The sequence below is a fragment of the Haliotis rubra genome, unplaced genomic scaffold (assembly GCF_003918875.1).
Source record: "Haliotis rubra isolate DU_JTF1 unplaced genomic scaffold, ASM391887v1 Scf308, whole genome shotgun sequence".
Taxonomy (NCBI): Eukaryota; Metazoa; Mollusca; class Gastropoda; order Lepetellida; family Haliotidae; genus Haliotis; species Haliotis rubra.
This window is the reverse complement of record NW_025766978.1, coordinates 245,205-264,891: the sequence shown is the minus strand read 5'-3', so window position 1 is coordinate 264,891 and position 19,687 is coordinate 245,205.

Here is a 19,687-nt window from a genome sequence, read left to right as displayed (position 1 = left end):
TTCCCCAAAGCGGGTTGTGACCGTTCAGATCGCCCATGATGAGACATGGCTTCGGAAGTTGATCAAACAGATTTTGAAGATCGGATTGTTGAATATTTGAAGAAGGAGGGATATACAAGCTGCACAATGTCAGAGCAATGTGCAAAGTGAGACGCACAGCAACAGCTCTGAAGATTCGCATTTAGAGTGACAGGGCTGTGTATGACGCTCTGGTGAACCAAAATAGAAGCGCCTCCAGTTGCCTCGATCTCCCGGAGGAGAAAAGAATGAAAATCGCTGTACTGTCTGTCTCAAAGTAAAGGCATCAGTAGTTTTAAATATGTCTCTTGGAGACATAACGCTGCTGGCTGAAAGTCCTGTATCAGCAATTGCATTTCACTGAAATTATTTTCAGTCCTCTACAATTCCACTGCAGGATATGTGACAACTGTGTCATGGTGGTTCAACGGGCGATCTTTCACGTGAATGTGAGGAAGAACTATTCTTCCGCCTGTCCTGGGAGGACAGAGTAACCTCCATGTCAAGAGATTCAAAGGAGTTCTGTAAAGTAACCTCTGGAGATGAAGGGATCGTGATTGATTCTTTTCTATTCTGTTTTTTCCTCTGTGCTTTCCTTTTGTTGAGTTTATAGGAACTGGCTGCTTTAATAGACATCTGTGAGGGGTATCTCAGGCTGACTCTCTGTCTGAGAGGCAGACGTTGACTGAGTGACTGGGGATTTTGGTGGAGCGGCTGAAGCAACAGGTTGTTCAGTCCGGATCCAAGTCAAGTCGGTTTGACAAGATACAGATGACGTTGTCATAGATCGAGACACTGCTGCAGAATAAGTTATCATCGATGGAGTTGTTGACTGTGTCGTAAAACAGCTTCTTTGCCCTCAAGGTAAAGATATGTTATTATGGCATTTCACCCTTCATGATGCTAGATTCTCGTTGCCATACAGGGCAAGATTTTGATGATGCGGCATGGGTGCCATCGCAATTACAGCATCTGAAGTCTTTCTTGCAGTCAGTGCCTCGTGGTTGTCACCACAACGATAACAAACCACAGAGTTTCGACATGAGTTGGAACCATGGCCGAATCGTTGACATTTGTAGCATCGGAGAGGATTCGGGACATACACCTCCACCCGATATTGAGATAACCTGCTTTGATTGATGCTGGAAGGGGTAGAACGAGCAAATGTCATGAGATACGTGTTGGTATTTACGGTAATACCATCTTTCTTTATTGTGAAGCGTTTAACTGCTGTTACCGCCTGTTCCTTCAACTCCGCACTGATTTCCTCTTCAGACATGTCGGACAGGCAACGAGCCCCGTCACGAACAATGCCTCGATTAAGAGTTCAGTGTCCCGTGCACCGACACAGCAACCTCAACATTTGCAAATGTTTTGATCGATAACAAATTTAGAGATTGCTGCTTCCGTGCACAGTCCACAAGAAGTGAACCAGTACGGAGCCGGGTGACGTTGTTAACCTCACCACAAATCCCAGATATAGCCTTTGAAACAGCGAATGGGTTAAGCTTGATCGGTAAAAATCAGCAGCCTCGATCACACAAAAATCGAGCCCAAGAATCATTGTTTGGAGTAATGCTTCCATTTGAAGGATCTAAAAATCCTCAAAACGCCTTTTTCTTCTCACTACGAGATGAACCAGAATGTAATAGTGCCATGATGAAAGGAAATGTTTCAACACCCCTGTTCCCCACCCACCATGGAGTGTCAACAAGGACGGGGTCGATTCGCACCGGATCTCCAGGATGCTAACACCAGGGATACAGGGGTGTCATACTCCAGCAAATATGACATGAATAGCTATATTTGTCAAATAGATCAGTTGTCAAGCTGGTTCGGCCCAAAACAAAAATCTAAAGACACACAGAATTCAGCGGTCAACATCACCAGATTGGCCCATGAGCCACCGCCTTCTGGCATAGGACTCTAGGCAATGCAACATAAGAATAATTTGTATATTGAGGATCAAAATATCCAAAGCCCAAAAATAAGTATATGTGCAAATAATATATTTACCATGCACAGGGCATGACGTGACCAGCCGATTGGTTGAACCGGGCCAGTTCAACCACCCGTCTAGGTGAAGTAAGGGTCGAAGTGGTGTATTGGGCAAAGGAACGCTGTTCCTGGAGCCCTTGCCCTCAACCACCAGAATCCCGTCCTCCACCGACACAGGGCGCAACCCACGGCAAACGGGTTGGTGGACCTAATATCCCCCGGGCCCACAACGGGGGTTGAAGGGCTCTTAGCGTGACCCAGCACCCACCACGAGGAGGTGGCCCTTCACGGGTGCCAGCCGTGGAAATGTGTCGATCACGTTGATCTGTAAACTGGCTAGGGTACCTCGAGAACGAAGAGGTCTAACGTTATCATCAATGCATATCGGACAACTGGCAAGGGGATAGTTATCAAGATGTAGTGCCTTCAGTTCAGAAAACTATACTGCACATACTGCAATTATGAAAGTTATACTCAAATGTGCTTTACGCCTTGTCAGCACCTGTCAGCCCCGTCGATACGGAAAACTCGTTCGCTTCCGGTCACTTCCGATTTCCGTGTGTAAGTTATGTGTGAAGGTAGAATTTAACCCGTAAAACTAAATTCATGACTCGTTAACGGTCATAACAATAAATATGTGTGGTTATATGCATCTATATGAATTCCTATTGGTCAAAGTCACGTAATGACGTTCACTTTACACGTAATGAAGTTCACTTTGGTTCACTTTGCACGTAATGAAGTTTACATGTAATGGAGTTCACTTTACACGTAATGACGTTCACTTTACACGTAATGAAGTTCACTTTGGTTCACTTTGCACGTAATGAAGTTTACATGTAATGGAGTTCACTTTACACGTAATGACGTTCACTTTACACGTAATGAAGTTCACTTTAGTTCACTTTGCACGCAATAAAGTTTACACGGAATGAAGTTCACTTCATACGTAATGAAGTTCACTTTATACGTAATGAAGTTCACTTTACACGTAATGAAGTCAATGAAGCTCACTTTACATGTAATGAAGTTCACTTTAGTTCACTATGCACGCAATGAAGTTTACACGTAATGAAGTCAATGAAGTTCACTTTACACGTAATGAAGTTCACTTTACACGTAATGAAGTTCAATTTACACGTAATGAAGTTCACTTTACACGTAATGAAGTTCACTTTATACGTAATGAAGTTCACTTTACACGTAATGAAGTTCACTTTACACGTAATGAAGTTCACTTTACATGTAATGAAGTTCACTTTATACGTAATGAAGTTCGCTTTATACGTAATAAAGTTCACTTTATACATAATGAAGTTCACTTTGCACGTAATGAAGTTTACACGTAATGAAGTTCACTTATACGTAATGAAGTTCACTTTACACACAATGAAGTTCATTTTACACCTAATGAAGTTCACTTTACACGTAATGAAGTTCACTTTATACGTAATGAAGTTCACTTTACACACAATGAAGTTCATTTTACACCTAATGAAGTTCACTTTCCACGTAATGAAGTTCACTTTATACGTAATGAAGTTCGCTTTACAGGCAATGAAGTTCACTTTACACGTAATGAAGTTCACTTTATAGGTAATGAAGTTCACTTTATACATAATGAAGTTCACTTTATCCATAATGAAGTTCACTTTACACGCAATGAAGTTCACTTTCCACGTAATGAAGTTCACTTTATACGTAATGAAGTTCGCTTTACACGTAATGAAGTTCACTTTACACGTAATGAAGTTCACTTTATACGTAATAAAGTTCACTTTATACATAATGAAGTTCACTTTACACGTACTGAACTTCACTTTACTCGTAACGTGTATGATCCTCTAGCCAATGACCGCATGACGTGGTTATGACCATGTTAACTGTAATGTATGTGGTCATGGTATAACTGAGCAGTCTTACAATCAGACGCAATTCCCACGCCTTGTGTAGATACTACTAGAAAAGCAAACTGTGATACAAACTCTGTTGTCTTCTTCAATCACTGACCACCTCTTTGGAATACTGGACGGCTTCTTCTCAGAAAATTGGTCCGAAATAAGTTACAAAATGGTACTTGTTGTTGACCTGCCCTGCGTCCGGAAATACGGGGATAAAACAATAACTGTATACAAAGTCAGAATACATTGAGAGGGATTTTCCTTGTTACGGTGCAGCATGGTTGAGGGGTTAGGGCCCATACTGGCTACAGTTCCAAACTGCCTACATCCCAAACTGCCAACAAAAATATTGTAGGCAGCCTTTAGGAAATGATTTTTTGCCCTGTAGAATAATGGAACAGCCTAATTATCAATGAAGAAGGGATGTGTCGTTTGGAGTAAGATAGTAGTAGTTATTTGCATTATTTAATGTCACACGCACAACTAAGGTATTTCGGCGACGGGGTAGTATACTTATAAAGAAATGAGGGGAACAAAAAATAGAAATTTTGAAAGAGTGGTGTTACTACAAAAAACAACAACTGAGTATTAAGAGAAATTTGAATGGGATGCCGAATTAAAAAGGTAAAAATATATATGAAATGGCAAAGAGTAAAGAGTAATATAGATGTGGTGCAGTAAATGGTTATTGTTGCTGTACTTTTTAACCAACCCATGTTTAAAAACATACTTAGTAAGTGAATAATGATAAATATATAAAAGGTTAAAAAATGAACTTGATAAATAGAGAGATCTGATTTAAAAAGTTAAAAGAAAATATATACATATTTATAAAAAAATTGAAATTGTAAAAAGTGGTATTATTGGGGTTTTTTTTGCTAGATTGCTTGGTATAATTTTGTACGAATGAGATATTTAGTGAGTGGTTTAATTAATATGGGATTTGTTAGAATGTACTTCAAATCAAAAGAGTACTACTGGTTTTGGTATCTACATACCCCAAAAAAGCCTTTAACAATCCTATAATCTCCCGGCAAACTCCAGTATCTTCACAGCAGAACTCGCAGCCATAGTTCAGGCCTTGCAAACAACATCTGACCAAACAAACACTACCATCTGCATTTTTACGGATTCCTTAAGCTCCATACAGGCTCTAAAAAAACTCTACAACAAAAAGACCAGATCTAATAAATACCATATACAGAAGAATACTATACCCCAAAACAAAAATAATCAAAAACATTTTATCTGGGTTCCGTCACATATAGGAGTCCATGGCAACGAAATGGACATCCTTGTCAGTTGTGTGTAATTGTGAAACCAGTAAAAGACTGTAAAACCAGTAAAAGACCGTAAAACTTATCAATTTTTCATGATATATCCATGTCTCCATGTAAAGACTGAGAATTCTCAGAATGAATAAAGATGTCTTACCAACCAACACTTGTCGATTTTTAAACTTCTGTAGGCAGAGTGGGAAGACACCGTAGAACAGGTCAGTTGATTAACCAACTAACTGGTCAAGTTCATTTTAGCAGGGGTAGAACAGGTCAGATCGGTGTATTCCCATTAACTTCACTTCCTGATCACTGGACCATATCATGTTGTTTTAACCTGTAGGCACACACGCACACACACCAGATTTCACTTCATCTTCGCTTCTTTAGTCATTACAATGTTACCACCTTAAGTTAATACACTTGATCAATTCTCGCAATTCGTTATACATCCCAGACTCATATGGCTGAACACGAAGTATTTATTATTGATCTTCAATGCGGGATAAGCGAGCACATTCACACACTAATTAGATTTCCGTATCTACATCACAGCAAATACCCCGTGTAATATGTCAAACGTATGACTGCGACCCAGCTGATGACGCACGACGCAGATCCACCAGATTATACTTCCATACACCTTACACATGCTTGACATCGTTATGGCTATTTTATACAATCTTTGCGTGACACATGGTAAGATTGATCCTCGACTGACCATTAGATCAAGTATGCCTTGCCTGAATATGTCATTAATTAGCCCCCACATGGCCACGCGGGACTAATTAAGATGACAAATTGTTGTAAAGGCAATTTGAGTGTAGAATAGAGAGATAATTAAATTGCAGTACGGACGGCACCTGTGAGACGGTGGTACCTGTTGCTAACTGCTGCTCAGCCAGGTACGGGTGGTGAGCCGCCAGGGTTACCACGCATACGCCTTGTTATTTCTGTATTCCATGTATCTGCCATTTGTTTGTTGAAAGACTGCAAACAAAACGGTAACCTAATTCCGCTGGCTTTCTATTAGCCCAAGTCGAGCCCGGATTCAATGCAGACAGAATCATTATACCATAGAGGTATTTATGGAATTAATTTCACCTTCAGTTTTCTTTAGAAGCAAACTAATGTACTTCCGTCTTCATCTGTGGTAACATCTGCAGACAAGTCGGTTAATTAATATCAGGGAAATAGTCTCCAAAATATGGCGTCTGTGTCAAAAGATGATAAACACTGTATTATTTTTAGCGTTCTTTCGAATTGCATGAACTGATCTGATGATCAAACGACTAGAACTTCAGACATATACAGAGGAAGATTATTGGTTTCGTGCTGCGAGCCAGAAAAAGGCATTACTCGACACCAGACTTCTAAACCAATGTAGTAGCATTGCTTCAGTATCGTATCAAGGTCCTACATGGAACATAAAACAGTCATAGTTAACTTTACTCCAATATCATATAAAGGTCCTACATGGCATAAACAATGTTCGTGGTTAACTTTACTCCAATATCATATAAAGGTCCTACATGGCATAAACAATGTTCGTGGTTAACCTTTCGCCAATATCATATAAAAAACCTGGTCCTTTATGGCATAAACAACATCCAAAGTTAACTTTACCTCAATATCATATAAAAAACCTGGTCCTTTATGGCATAAACAACATCTACAGTTAACTTTACCTCAATATCATATAAAAAACCTGGTCCTTTATGGCATAAACAACATCCAAAGTTAACTTTACCTCAATATCATATAAAAAACCTGGTCCTTTATGGCATAAACAACATCTACAGTTAACTTTACCTCAATATCATATACAAAACCTGGTCCTTTATGGCATAAACAACATCCACAGTTAACTTTACCTCAATTAAGAATTGAATGTCACTTTGTGTGTTTGCACTGAAAAATGAACGATGTCACAGCGTTGTTCAAACTCGTGTGAACGAGCGAATTTTACGAGCGAGTTCACACGAGAGTTTGAACAACGCCTTGACATCGTTCATTTTTCAGTGCAAACACACAAAGTGACATTCAATTCTTATAATTTCGCACTTTGATGTTTACACATACGTATTGTACCCACTTCTACTTGATCATTGTTTACAGTGATGTGTTTTAATGCCTGTAAAATGTTGTAATGTCACTCTGTTCAAGACCGTATTGTAGCGATGTTTGTATACTTGGTTTTTTTTTCCACATGTATCCCAACCCTTGAAGAAATAGTTCTCAAAGTATTCCTTAAAATATTACAACAAATTAGTCAATAGGCTTGAAACTGCTTTATTAAACATAACATCAATAAAATTATCAAACAGAAACAAATATCAATAACAATATCATTTTAACAAACTGTCATTGTACCTATAAAACTATGACGGATTCGTTTGACCGCGTAATAATACACTGACCGACTTCGAAGTTGTGCGGCGTGGCGAATAGGAAGCAGATTTCGTTGGTGTATTCTATTTATTTGTGACAGGACCGCTCGCGAAATTGGCATCAGCAAATGCAGCAAGATCATTGGGGGTCCTTGAAACCATCGCGGAAATTGGAAAATTAGGTCGCACTGGCTGGGACTTGTTGTCGGACGCGTTGTCGGTCAGATTTTTGCAAAACTGTGCTCAGTTGGCGCTTTTTGTTACGTGCAAAAACAAGTAAGTGATATGTATAACTTAAAAGGAGTGTGAATACAAATGATTTATTTTGTTTACGTCAAGCTGGACAGCGAGTATCTGTATCGGAAAACCCGGCAAATAGTTCCGGCAAAAGTTCACATGTCCCAGATCGGCTCGAAAACGTTCACACACGTATGAACGATGTTTACACACGTATGAACGATTTGAATGGTTCAAGGGAAATGAACCTTGAAATTTAGATCACATGACCGCTCTCTCAACCAACCAACGTTCGGGAATCTGTGTAATCTTCAAAGTACGAAATTATTATCAAAAATAAACTGGTCCTTTATGGCATAAACACCATCCATGGCTAACATTCATACTTATTCGAAATCCGTCAAACAACTCGGTGTATTTTTCAATGGTATGCATTTGTGAATCACGATTAAAAAGGAATGATACCAGTTGTTCGCGAACTCAGGTCTTGCAGGATGTTCCCAACCCCGTCCCGTACAGTAAAGTGTTGCAGCTTGTTCCCAACCCTGTCCCGTACACTCAGGTCTTGCAGCATGTTCCCAACCCTGTCCCCTACAGTCGGATGTTACAGGATGTTCCCAACCCTGTCCCGTACAATCAGGTGTTGGAGCATGTTCCCAACCCTGTCCCCTACAATCGGATGTTACAGGATGTTCCCAACCCTGTCCCGTACACTCAGATGTTGCAGCATGTTCCCAACCCTGTCCCCTACCCTGTTCCCTACAGTCGGATGTTGCAGGATGTTCCCAACCCTGTCCCGTACAGTCAGGTCTTGCAGCATGTTCCCAACCCTGTCCCCTACAGTCGGATGTTGCAGCATGTTCCCAACCCTGTCCCCTACACTCAGGTCTTGCAGCATGTTCCCAACCCTGTCCCCTACAGTCGGATGTTGCAGCATGTTTCCAACCCTGTCCCCTACACTCAGGTGTTGCAGCATGTTCCCAACCCTGTCCCCTACAGTCGGATGTTGCAGGATGTTCCCAACCCTGTCCCCTACAGTCAGGTGTTGCAGCATGTTCCCAACCCTGTCCCCTACAGTCGGATGTTGCAGGATGTTCCCAACCCTGTCCCTACAGTCGGGTGTTGCAGGATGTTCCCAACCCTGTCCCCTACAGTCGGATGTTGCAGGATGTTCCCAACCCTGTCCCGTACAGTCAGGTGTTGCAGCATGTTCCCAACCCTGTCCCCTACAGTCGGATGTTGCAGGATGTTCCCAACCCTGTCCCGTACAGTCAGGTCTTGCAGCATGTTCCCAACCCTGTCCCCTACAGTCGGATGTTGCAGGATGTTCCCAACCCTGTCCCGTACAGTCAGGTCTTGCAGCATGTTCCCAACCCTGTCCCCTACAGTCGGATGTTGCAGGATGTTCCCAACCCTGTCCCGTACAGTCAGGTCTTGCAGCATGTTCCCAACCCTGTCCCCTACAGTCGGGTGTTGCAGGATGTTCCCAACCCTGTCCCGTACAGTCAGGTCTTGCAGCATGTTCCCAACCCTGTCCCTACAGTCGGAGGTGTTGCAGGATGTTCCCAACCCTGTCCCGTACAATCAGGTGTTGCAGCATGTTCCCAATCCTGTCCCCCCTACAGTCAGGGTGTTGGCAGCATGTTCCTCCCAACCCTGTCCCGTACAGTCAGGTCTTGCAGCATGTTCCCAACCCTGTCCCTACAGTCAGGTCTTGCAGCATGTTCCCAACCCTGTCCCGTACAGTCAGGTCTTGCAGCATGTTCCCAACCCTGTCCCGTACAGTCATAGGTCTTGCAGGATGTTCCCAACCCTGTCCCCGTACACAGGTCTTGCAGCATGTTCCCAACCCTGTCACCAGGTCTCATGCAGCATGTTCCCAACCCTGTCCCGTACAGTCAGGTCTTGCAGCATGTTCCCAACCCTGTCCCCTACAATCGGATGTTGCAGGATGTTCCCAACCCTGTCCCCTACACTCAGATGTTGCAGCATGTTCCCAACCCTGTCCCGTACACTCGGATGTTGCAGGATGTTCCCAACCCTGTCCCGTACACTCGGATGTTGCAGCATGTTTCCAACCCTGTCCCGCACACTCGGATGTTGCAGGATGTTCCCAACTCTATTCCGCACACTCGGATGTTACAGCATGTTCCCAACCCTGCCCCGTACAGTCAGGTGTTGCAGGATGTTCCCAACTCTATTCCGTACATTCGGATGTTGGAGCATGTTCCCAACTCTGTCCCGTACACAACGATGTTACGGGACGTTCCCAACGCTACCCCGTACACTCGGATGTTGCAGCATGTTCCCAACTCTATTCCGTACACTCTGATGTTGCAGGATGTTCCCAACCCTACCCCGTACATTCGGACGTTGCAGGATGTTCCGAACCCTGTCCCGTACACTCGGATGTTGCAGGATGTTCCCAACCCTGCCCCGTACACTCGGATGTTGCAGCATGTTCCCAACCCTGCCCCGTACAGTCGGATGTTGCAGGATGTTCCCAAGCCTGCCCCGTACACTCGGATGTTGCAGGATGTTCCCAAGCCTGCCCCGTACACTCAGGTGTTGCAGGATGTTCCCAACCCTGCCCCGTACACTCGGATGTTGCAGGATGTTTGCAAGCCTGCCCCGTACACTCGGATGTTGCAGGATGTTCCCAAGCCTGCCCCGTTTAATATCATATCTGTCTCTTTGGCCTTCCACAGCGTGGAAGAACATTTAGGTTGTAAAAATATACAGCTCCCGTATCCCGCTAGACATGTTGCTTTCTGAATAATGGCATCACTCAGGACATGAAATTCGAATTAGAAAACAAAAAAGAAACGTTCTTTCTAGATATATCTTAGGTGGTGTCAGTACACACCCATGATTCTTCTGACTGTTGCAATGATCGGTGACGTCCCGTCACATCACTGTAACCTAGCAAAATTAATTAATATATGTCGTCTTGTGATAGAATGTACGTGGGAAATGAAGTACACCATCTTATGCGTTGCGTTTAAAATCATTGTATATATATCGTTTTGAGAAGGGACTAAACATCAAGCTTTAGTCAGTATCAAGTGACAAGTGACAAGTGGCAAGTTTATTCTGTGCTAAGGCCTCATTGCCCAAAGCACATGCAAGTACATTTCAAAAGTGTGCTCATGACAGCTCATGTTGGCAAGTTTGTTTTCAAGTATATGGACAGATATTTTATATGACAGGGATTGTTACACGTTAACAATTGACACAATTTTACCCTTGTAGAACTTGTGAAATAATATTGAGAGATAAATTGCTCTCTTAGATGCTTATAATATGGACAAACTAATACAATGTGATACTCATCTTCTACAACACTCACAGTATCAAAATCCTTATCGTATCTTAATTTACAAATCTTTGAATTGTGTGACAAGAAACTAAGTTTACAAAATATTCGTAATGAATCTTTATGACTAAACAATTCTATGACATATCTTTCTGTGTCTAACAAAGATTTAAAGCTAGAATAAAAGGAGAAATCACTTCGTCCAGTCTACCATGCTAATCTTGGAATTGTATATCCTGACAACGTACATGTAGAGTCAGTATCAAATTCTTCCAACTAACTGTGTGGTGCCAGGTGTGGATGAAGCTTGTCGGTCACTAGATGACTGGTGCACAATAAGCTACATCAGATATAAGGCCCTTTTAGCTATTGAATTTGTATCACTTGATTTGATTTAAAAGCGCGGCGCTGACAAACGCTTTGAAATAATGCCTTGGCGTATGTTCATTATGTATTGTCATTAAGTCGAGTACTTACCAGCGAGGGGTCATTACCGTAATGAATACGGCACACCAGACATCAGAAGTCCGTCTATCTGCAAATACAAAGAGTCGGGGCGGAAGTGGCACCCTTGTCTCCTAATTTGAAGAATTAATCACTGCATCTTGTACCTTAGGCTGCTCATAATAACTCGATGTCTTTACAAATTGGAGACTGTTTAATGCGGCCCAGTAGGGTCGGCCTACTTGAACCGACTAGACATAATTGTTTCACAGACTTCCTCTCGTGGATGCAGCGTACTCGGGCAGTATTGTCCAGTAGCTCTCCATTGCCCTCTTGCTCTGTATCTATATAGGATATAGGAAGAGCAGCCAGTAATTCCATCTAATTTTCATTCCTCAAGAGACGGTTATCGGGTTGACCTAGAGTCGGGTAACGGGTTGACCTGGAGACGGGTTTCGGGTTGACCTAGAGACGGGTAACGGGTTCAACTGGAGACGGGTATCGGGTTGACCTAGAGACGGGTAACGGGTTGACCTAGAGACGGGTAACGGGTTCAACTGGAGACGGGTTTCGGGTTGACCTAGAGACGGGTAACGGGTTGACCTGGAGACGGGTTTCGGGTTGACCTAGAGACGGGTAACGGGTTGACCTGGAGACGGGTTTCGGGTTGACCTAGAGACGGGTAACGGGTTGACCTAGAGACGGGTAACAGGGTTGACCTAGAGACGGGTAACGGGTTGACCCGGGTAACAGGTTGAGACGGGTAACCTAGAGAGGGTTGACCTAAAGACGGGACTTGGAGACGGGACCTGGAGACGGGTAACGGGTTTACCTGTAGACGGGTAACGGTTTCACCTAGAGACGGGAAACGGGTTCATACATGTGAAATAATATTGCAGCCTTAAAACGTCGGTGCGCCAGAGTAACGAATCCCAATCATCCGACAGATTCTATTGGATGTGGCAGGTAACTTACGTATATTGTGAAAAAAATAAAAAAATAAAAACAATTTTACTAAATAATCTATATTCTTGTCCTCTTTCCTGGCATTGTGGTGAAGTGAACAGACCGATATAAAGTGTTTGTAGATCGATGTTCATGATGTAAATCACTTGACAGTCAGTGATGACGCTTGGTCAAAGAGGATGGAGAGGAGGCGATACAAGACGCCCACGGTGGCCACTGGGGTAGGTAAGGTGATACACATGGCACGCTAGAGATTCGTTCATAAGAAAAGATCTTATTTGTATATGATTCGTGTCTTTGTGTCGTTGATATTTGCGACTATGTATGTTCTTCAGTTTCTTCAGGCGAGGTCATGATGGCCCTTGGTCCGGTTTCTACATTCTGTATTGAGATGTGGTTTCCTGCAAGACACAGGGGAGATGTACTGATTGTTCTGGCGGTAAGTTGACTGATCGCAATCAGGTTGTACTTATAACATATCTGGAATTGTCACTTCTTCCTCATTTAAACACAAAATTGATGCTCAAATTCTAAAAGGCAAATCAAGAAATTAACGCAATTCATCAGTTACGCGACAGTTTGAACCAAGTGCCGCAGCAATATATACTACCCATCAAAAGTTTAGACTCACTAGTGTAAATGTAGCCACTTACTTGTCCATTGTTCTAAACTAGCTTTTTGCAAAATATTCCATACTGTTTAAAAGTACTGTTTAGTTATGAACTGGTGTATTGTAAAACATATTCGTAACATTGAAAAGATTATTGTCATGAGTTCAGTAAATGATTAAAATCTGTGAAAATTGGCGAATTCTTAACAAAACTTTACACCAAAACGAATCTGTTCACATGCACGACATTTGCTCATGCCTTTCGCAATTTGAAGCATCATCCTTGTGCAATTCATCTGCATAAGGTTTTCAGTTGGTTCCCCCAAGTTGGTGGAGAAATTCATCTTCGATGTAACCACATACATATACATAACATATAGTGAGTGCTTTAAGTGAGTCTAAACTTTTGATGGGTAGTATATAACCAGCTCATCACGCTAAGACAGTGATTGCTAATTCAGTAGCTCTAGGTTTCCGAGCCTCTCGTTACCGTGAACCCTGCCCAATTATGGTTCATGGAAGAGGTCACCAAGACGACAGAAATTAGGGCAGGCAGTCCCGTATGCGTGCTCCCACTAAGTGGCAGGGCAAATATTTATGAGATTGTAGTTATTTGTGACACTTTTCTTGACCAATGATCCCTGATTATATCAACCTATTATTTCCTCGTCAGACTGGCACTGAAAGAGCTGTCCAGGAACAAGGAAGCTTCCTTCAATCTCTGGATACTCTCTTGGTCTGTAATACCGTCATTAATACAAGATCGGGATGAGTCATTACCTCATTCTATATTAATTTTCCTACTTTTGTCTGCACAAAGTTTGAATACTTCAATTGTAACATTTTCTGCAATTGTTCTCAAGGAATGTATATACCGTTCTGCTGCACTAGAAGGCAGAGAAATAGCGAGCGGATATTTAGACAAAGGGCTGGATAATATATAAACCGGATAATATATCAAAAGCTTAATCGACAGATACAGAATAGCCACCAAACAGATAGCAATCCAGAGGTGTTACAGAACCGTGATCAGTCCGTGATTTATGTACCAGTAGAGAGACATTAGTCATGAACGGAAGACTTTTCTTCAAGTATTGAGGGTCAGGAAATACCACTTGTGGTCCATAGCTTAATTACAACCATATGACGGCTAAGTTCAGGCTTTCTAGCACCATATATAATGTAGTTCCTGACAGTAGAAGCCTTCTACGTTCGGTGCATCTTCCTAAGTATTCAATTGTATGGTCGAAATCAATTCTATTTTTGGGGGTGACATTCACCGTGTTACTTCTTTCATTGCACGATAAACATGCCCGAGAATGTAAACTACCCGGATGTGGTGCAACCTGATGGGAGATTTATGCGACATACATAAAGCTTCAGAAGACTAATAATGTTTCTGCAACGATTTCGATATCCTTTCTTCATTCCTTCTTCATACAGTTTCTTTCCAGGTTTCTTTCTAAACTCTCCGATCTATCTTACTTTCTCGCAATGATTAAACTTCATCGATCAGGTGTTTAACTCGCTGTAAAACGGTCCCCATGGTGTGCTAAATTATATATCTGTCGATGAATTCTAATAACATGTCCAGGAAGAATCTCAATTTCCTCTCATGTGAGAATTGCCCTGAAGGAAATTCAGAACATATCATTGCTAACATGTGGGTTAATATATGATTTATAACCGCGTTGAGAATCCACAGCTGAATATTCTGGAACTCGGAGGCGACAGGCACAAATGAACTCAAAAGTGGAACTTTTGATTTTACAGAGTGAAACTGCTGTAATTTTATCGTTTAATTTCACTGTAAATGCTTCTCGGATTTTTTAAAATGAACATTTGTTGCCGCGCATAAGATATACTTCATTCCCAATAAAAATGTTTTTAGATTTCATTGTTAATCATGACATGTAATCAATCAATATGCTAAAAACAACGTTTTCTGCTGAACGTTGTTCCATAAATGAAGTATTAAAAGCAGTTCTGCGTCAGTTTAATATCAGTGCTAGTATTAAATTTACAGTGGGTTGCGGGTTAGTACTGGACTGGCTTGTCGGTGCCAGGGTTAACAGCAAGTCGCCGTACCCCGCAGTCGCTGTACCCCGCAGTCGCTCATCGTTGCTCATGATATCGCTCACTGGGTTGTCACTGGATTCAGGGTTACATCACGAGGCAGGAATGTTGGGATTTCCAATTTTGATGCAGCACTCAATGTCGTAGACAATTCTCTAGTTGGACTTGCAGGAGTTTTTCAGGTTACTAACGAGCTTGTATTTGTATATATTTCTGCCGAGTGCCACCCATGGAGCAGGATACGCTGACAGTTTCGCGAACAACTGTTTGGTAGTGATACACATGCCCGTTACATAGTCAGTGACTTTCCAAATTCGTGTAATTCATCCATATGCCTACCACACAACTATTGAAGCAACTACCAGATAATTCCCCATCTGCAGAATTTTAAGTAGAACCCCCCCGAAAAATATCGATTGAACGCTACTTAATACTTTCGCTAAAAGAACTGTTAATGTCAGGTGTATCTTGTAACTGTCTGCAGTGACACGGGGTCTGTGATATTCCGAGCATGTCTGTAGTGATGTCCCAGTAGGTATCACAGATGGACGCTGACAGTACAATGTCCCAGTAGGTATCACAGATATACACTGATACTGCAATGTCCTAATTAGGTATCACAGATATACACTGATACTGCAATGTCCTAATTAGGTATCACAGATATACACTGACACAGCAATGTCCTAATTAGGTATCACAGATATACACTGATACTGCAATGACCTCGTCAATATAATGCCCTACACATTGTATACATTACAGTGGTTGCCACCACTAATTTGCTTATCTGAGTAATCGACCACAAGATGTCTGCCACGAGAGAGCACACCAACGAGCACGCTACCCGAACACACCAATGTTGATCTGGAATTAAGTTGTATAAAGTTCTTAAAGCTGGTGTGGGTTGTCGGTGTGGCTGAGGGGACTATCGGTCGCGAGACTCTCCATCCAGGGCTAAACCACATTGACTATCCTAAATTACTTCATGATAGAACAAACCAAGGTAAATATTTTGTCTTGTGAACATGTTTGTCCACGAGGGGTTGGTCGTATTGACTATTCATTGACCTCTTAGCGACTCAGTGTGTTGTTGACATGACAGCTGTGTGAAGTGCAAGAAATCCGTGCCCTTGCGGCCTGCAGCCTTTCTCCAACATATGGATTTACCGTTATTCAATAACAGTTGTCATCCTACAAGTGTTAGCGTGTGGAAACTACTAACTCTCCTTGAGGGCCGAGTGTCACGTATTTAGTCAGTCGTAATATAGCTTTTGTTCGTGTCCCCAATATGACAGATTTCCAGTTGCCCGGAGTCCATTAGTACAGATGTTGCCTCAGACAGCAGTCGTGATGGTCTGAAGTGCACGCCGTGAATGGATTTCATAGCGCGACTGTATTGGGCTTGATAAATGTAAGATGAGAACTGGTCATGTAACTTGAAAGTCTGTACCTAAAAAATAACACAAGCTTGATAGTACAACGGTACGTCATATTCTGAACGACGATTTCACGCGTCTGTGCTTCAAAACATGGATGGGTCTGTAGGTTTCACTCACTTGACTTTCACGAGATGTAGACGAATATATACGTTTTACACTGCCCTTCGTGGACAGGGAAGGATAACAATATATGGATAAACAACTTCTTTATTGCTGTGAGAGCGACGTTTCGGTGTAGGTTCTAACACCGTTATCAAGCAAGTGATGCAAGTCATGAAACGTCGCTCTCACAGCAATAAAGAAGTTGTTCATCCATATATTGTTTTCCTTCCTTACTGCTCCAACTTCTAGATACCTCTCAAGAAAGTTCATGGATAGGTCGACAAGGCTATACATTTCACACATATATACCTGACATCTTAGATAGGAAGACGAGGCTATAGGTTTCACACTTGCGTTCTTGACATCATCATACATAGGAAAGAAGGCTTTTGGTTTCACACTTGCGTGCGTTCTTGACATCATACATTCTTGAAGAATACATAGGAAAAGCTATAGGTTTTACACTTGCGTTCTTGACATCATACATAGGAAAGAAGGCTATAGGTTTCACACTTGCGTTCTTGACATCATACATAGGAAAGAAGGCTATAGGTTTCACACTTGCGTTCTTGACATCATACATAGGAAAGAAGGCTATAGGTTTCACACTTGCGTTCTTGACATCATACATAGGAAAGAAGGCTATCACACTTCGGTTACACACTTGCGTTCTTGACATCATACATAGGTAAGAAGGCTATAGGTTTCACACTTGCGTTCTTGACATCATACATAGGAAAGAAGGCTATAGGTTTCACACTTGCGTTCTTTACATCATAGATATGCAGAAATGTGCTAACAGTTTAGTCCTGTGTTCTAGGTAGCTGTGTCATACAGTCCGACATAGATGCTGAGAGGATACGTAAGTCCCAAAACGTTCGAAGTAAACTTTAATCTTCCACTTTTTTACTCGTAGTATTATTGTGATTTTAGTTTGTGGCTAAATTTGCCTACAATGGCCAGCAGCTGAAGGGACGGTGAAAATCCAGCTTGGGTCCATGTAGGTAGCAAAGGTACTGTTTGTCCCCATGGTCCCTAGAATGGTGATCTACCTTCAGTTGTTGGCGATCTATAGCCCATTTTTACACTGTATTGTCCAAAAATAGTTTTCTACTTTTAAAGATACTAGTATATACTAGCTAGTTTTAAATCTTTTTGTGATACTCTAGTTATTTTATAGTCCGTCGAAGACTGGTTATTTAACTACCTGTATTTATTGTTTATGCACAACATTTCGCGTCACTATATGGCTGAAAAATTGCCGGGGTGACGTTAAATTTGAACTCACTCACTCACTCCGACACAGATATGATGTGTCCAATGTACATGTAGATACTGTCATCCAAATTCATGTCTTTAGCCAAACATAAAATAAATCATTAGATATCCTTTAAAAGTGTTGTCACAAACTCAATAATATATACTTACATTTAAAAGAAGCATAATTCGTGTCGTGTTGTTATCTTAGTACTGCGATCAATCAAAACACTGAACTCCTTCCTCCGGTCTTCTCCCATTTGTGAGAACTCCCAGTTGTGAGACTCCCAGTTATGAGACAGTATAGAAGGTAATTAACAAAGAAAACACACCGTACTTCCCTGTTTGATAGAATGGATTAACCCTAGCTAATTACTGATAATTATGACTACTTAGAGAATAGTTGCAATTAATGTAATCTATATATTTATATGTACTTAAAAATATATTTATGCAATAGTCAATATCGATGACGTCACATCCTTCATTTCATTTTGTATTTTATGTTGCATGGGAGCGGTGTTAACATAAGCAGTAATACTTCACCAATCCCAACTCATTTTCATAAATAATAATAAAATATGTTTAAACCAAAAAGACTTTCAAACTTCATAATAGTCAATAAAAATGTGTTATCATAATTACATATTCTTCTGAATAAATAAAATATTTAATGAACTATTTCTTCTGTGTAAATATAATCTTTGATAATCTATTTCATTAATCAACTCATCAATGGACTATGCCTCCTGTGGGTACTGGGCTGGGCTGATCCCACTTTCATTGTAGGGATGTGGAAACACCACCTATGTGCACTGAACCATTAATTAATGTGTCTCACAACTGGGAGTTCTCACAAATGGGAGGACACCCCTTCCTCCATGGTCTCACTTTCTGACTCGTGCGAGATCTACACAGATCTGTAATTCAATTTGTGTATGTTGAATCAGAAAACAAATCTATTTTCAATCAAATAATCTGTCAACGATCTCTATCTCAGGCTTGGCTGACGGAGGATGCGTGTATATATAGCTGAATCTGGTCATTACGTTAAATACCGTAAATCGCCACTATTGGGTGGAAAGGGGATGTCACTTACAGTGATATACAACCGTATTAGTGAGTGTAATGGCAGTAGAGTCTAGACAGATGGGGAGATAGTTGATGGCTGTCATTCCCGTGAGTCGACGTCGTTGTTAAAGTGTACGACATCGAGAACAACTACTCCCTTGCAATTTTGTAATAGGCATACATCGTGTTGATTACAGCCTGATGAGTCAGTAAGTAAGGAGTTTTGTTTTATCTGCCACTTAACCCGTACTGTAAGCTGAGATGACGGACACGGTCCAGTGGTCATACGGACATCCATTTGACGGAAGTACCGTTACTTGACAGCAAAATGATAAACTCCTGACACAGAAATAATCGAAACATGCTAGACACATATCGTCGTCATATTAGCGTCAATAGTCTGTATAGATGAAACATAGCTTCTCCACGCAAACTGTACAAATTCCGATAAAACATAAAAAGTGAAGCTGTATGAATGTCAACTTCTTTATTATGATGAATCCGACGTTTTTGCGTATGTTCTTATGTTCCGACTCCTTCATGAGCTGACTGTGGAAAAACAGCTCCATAACTCTGTATGAA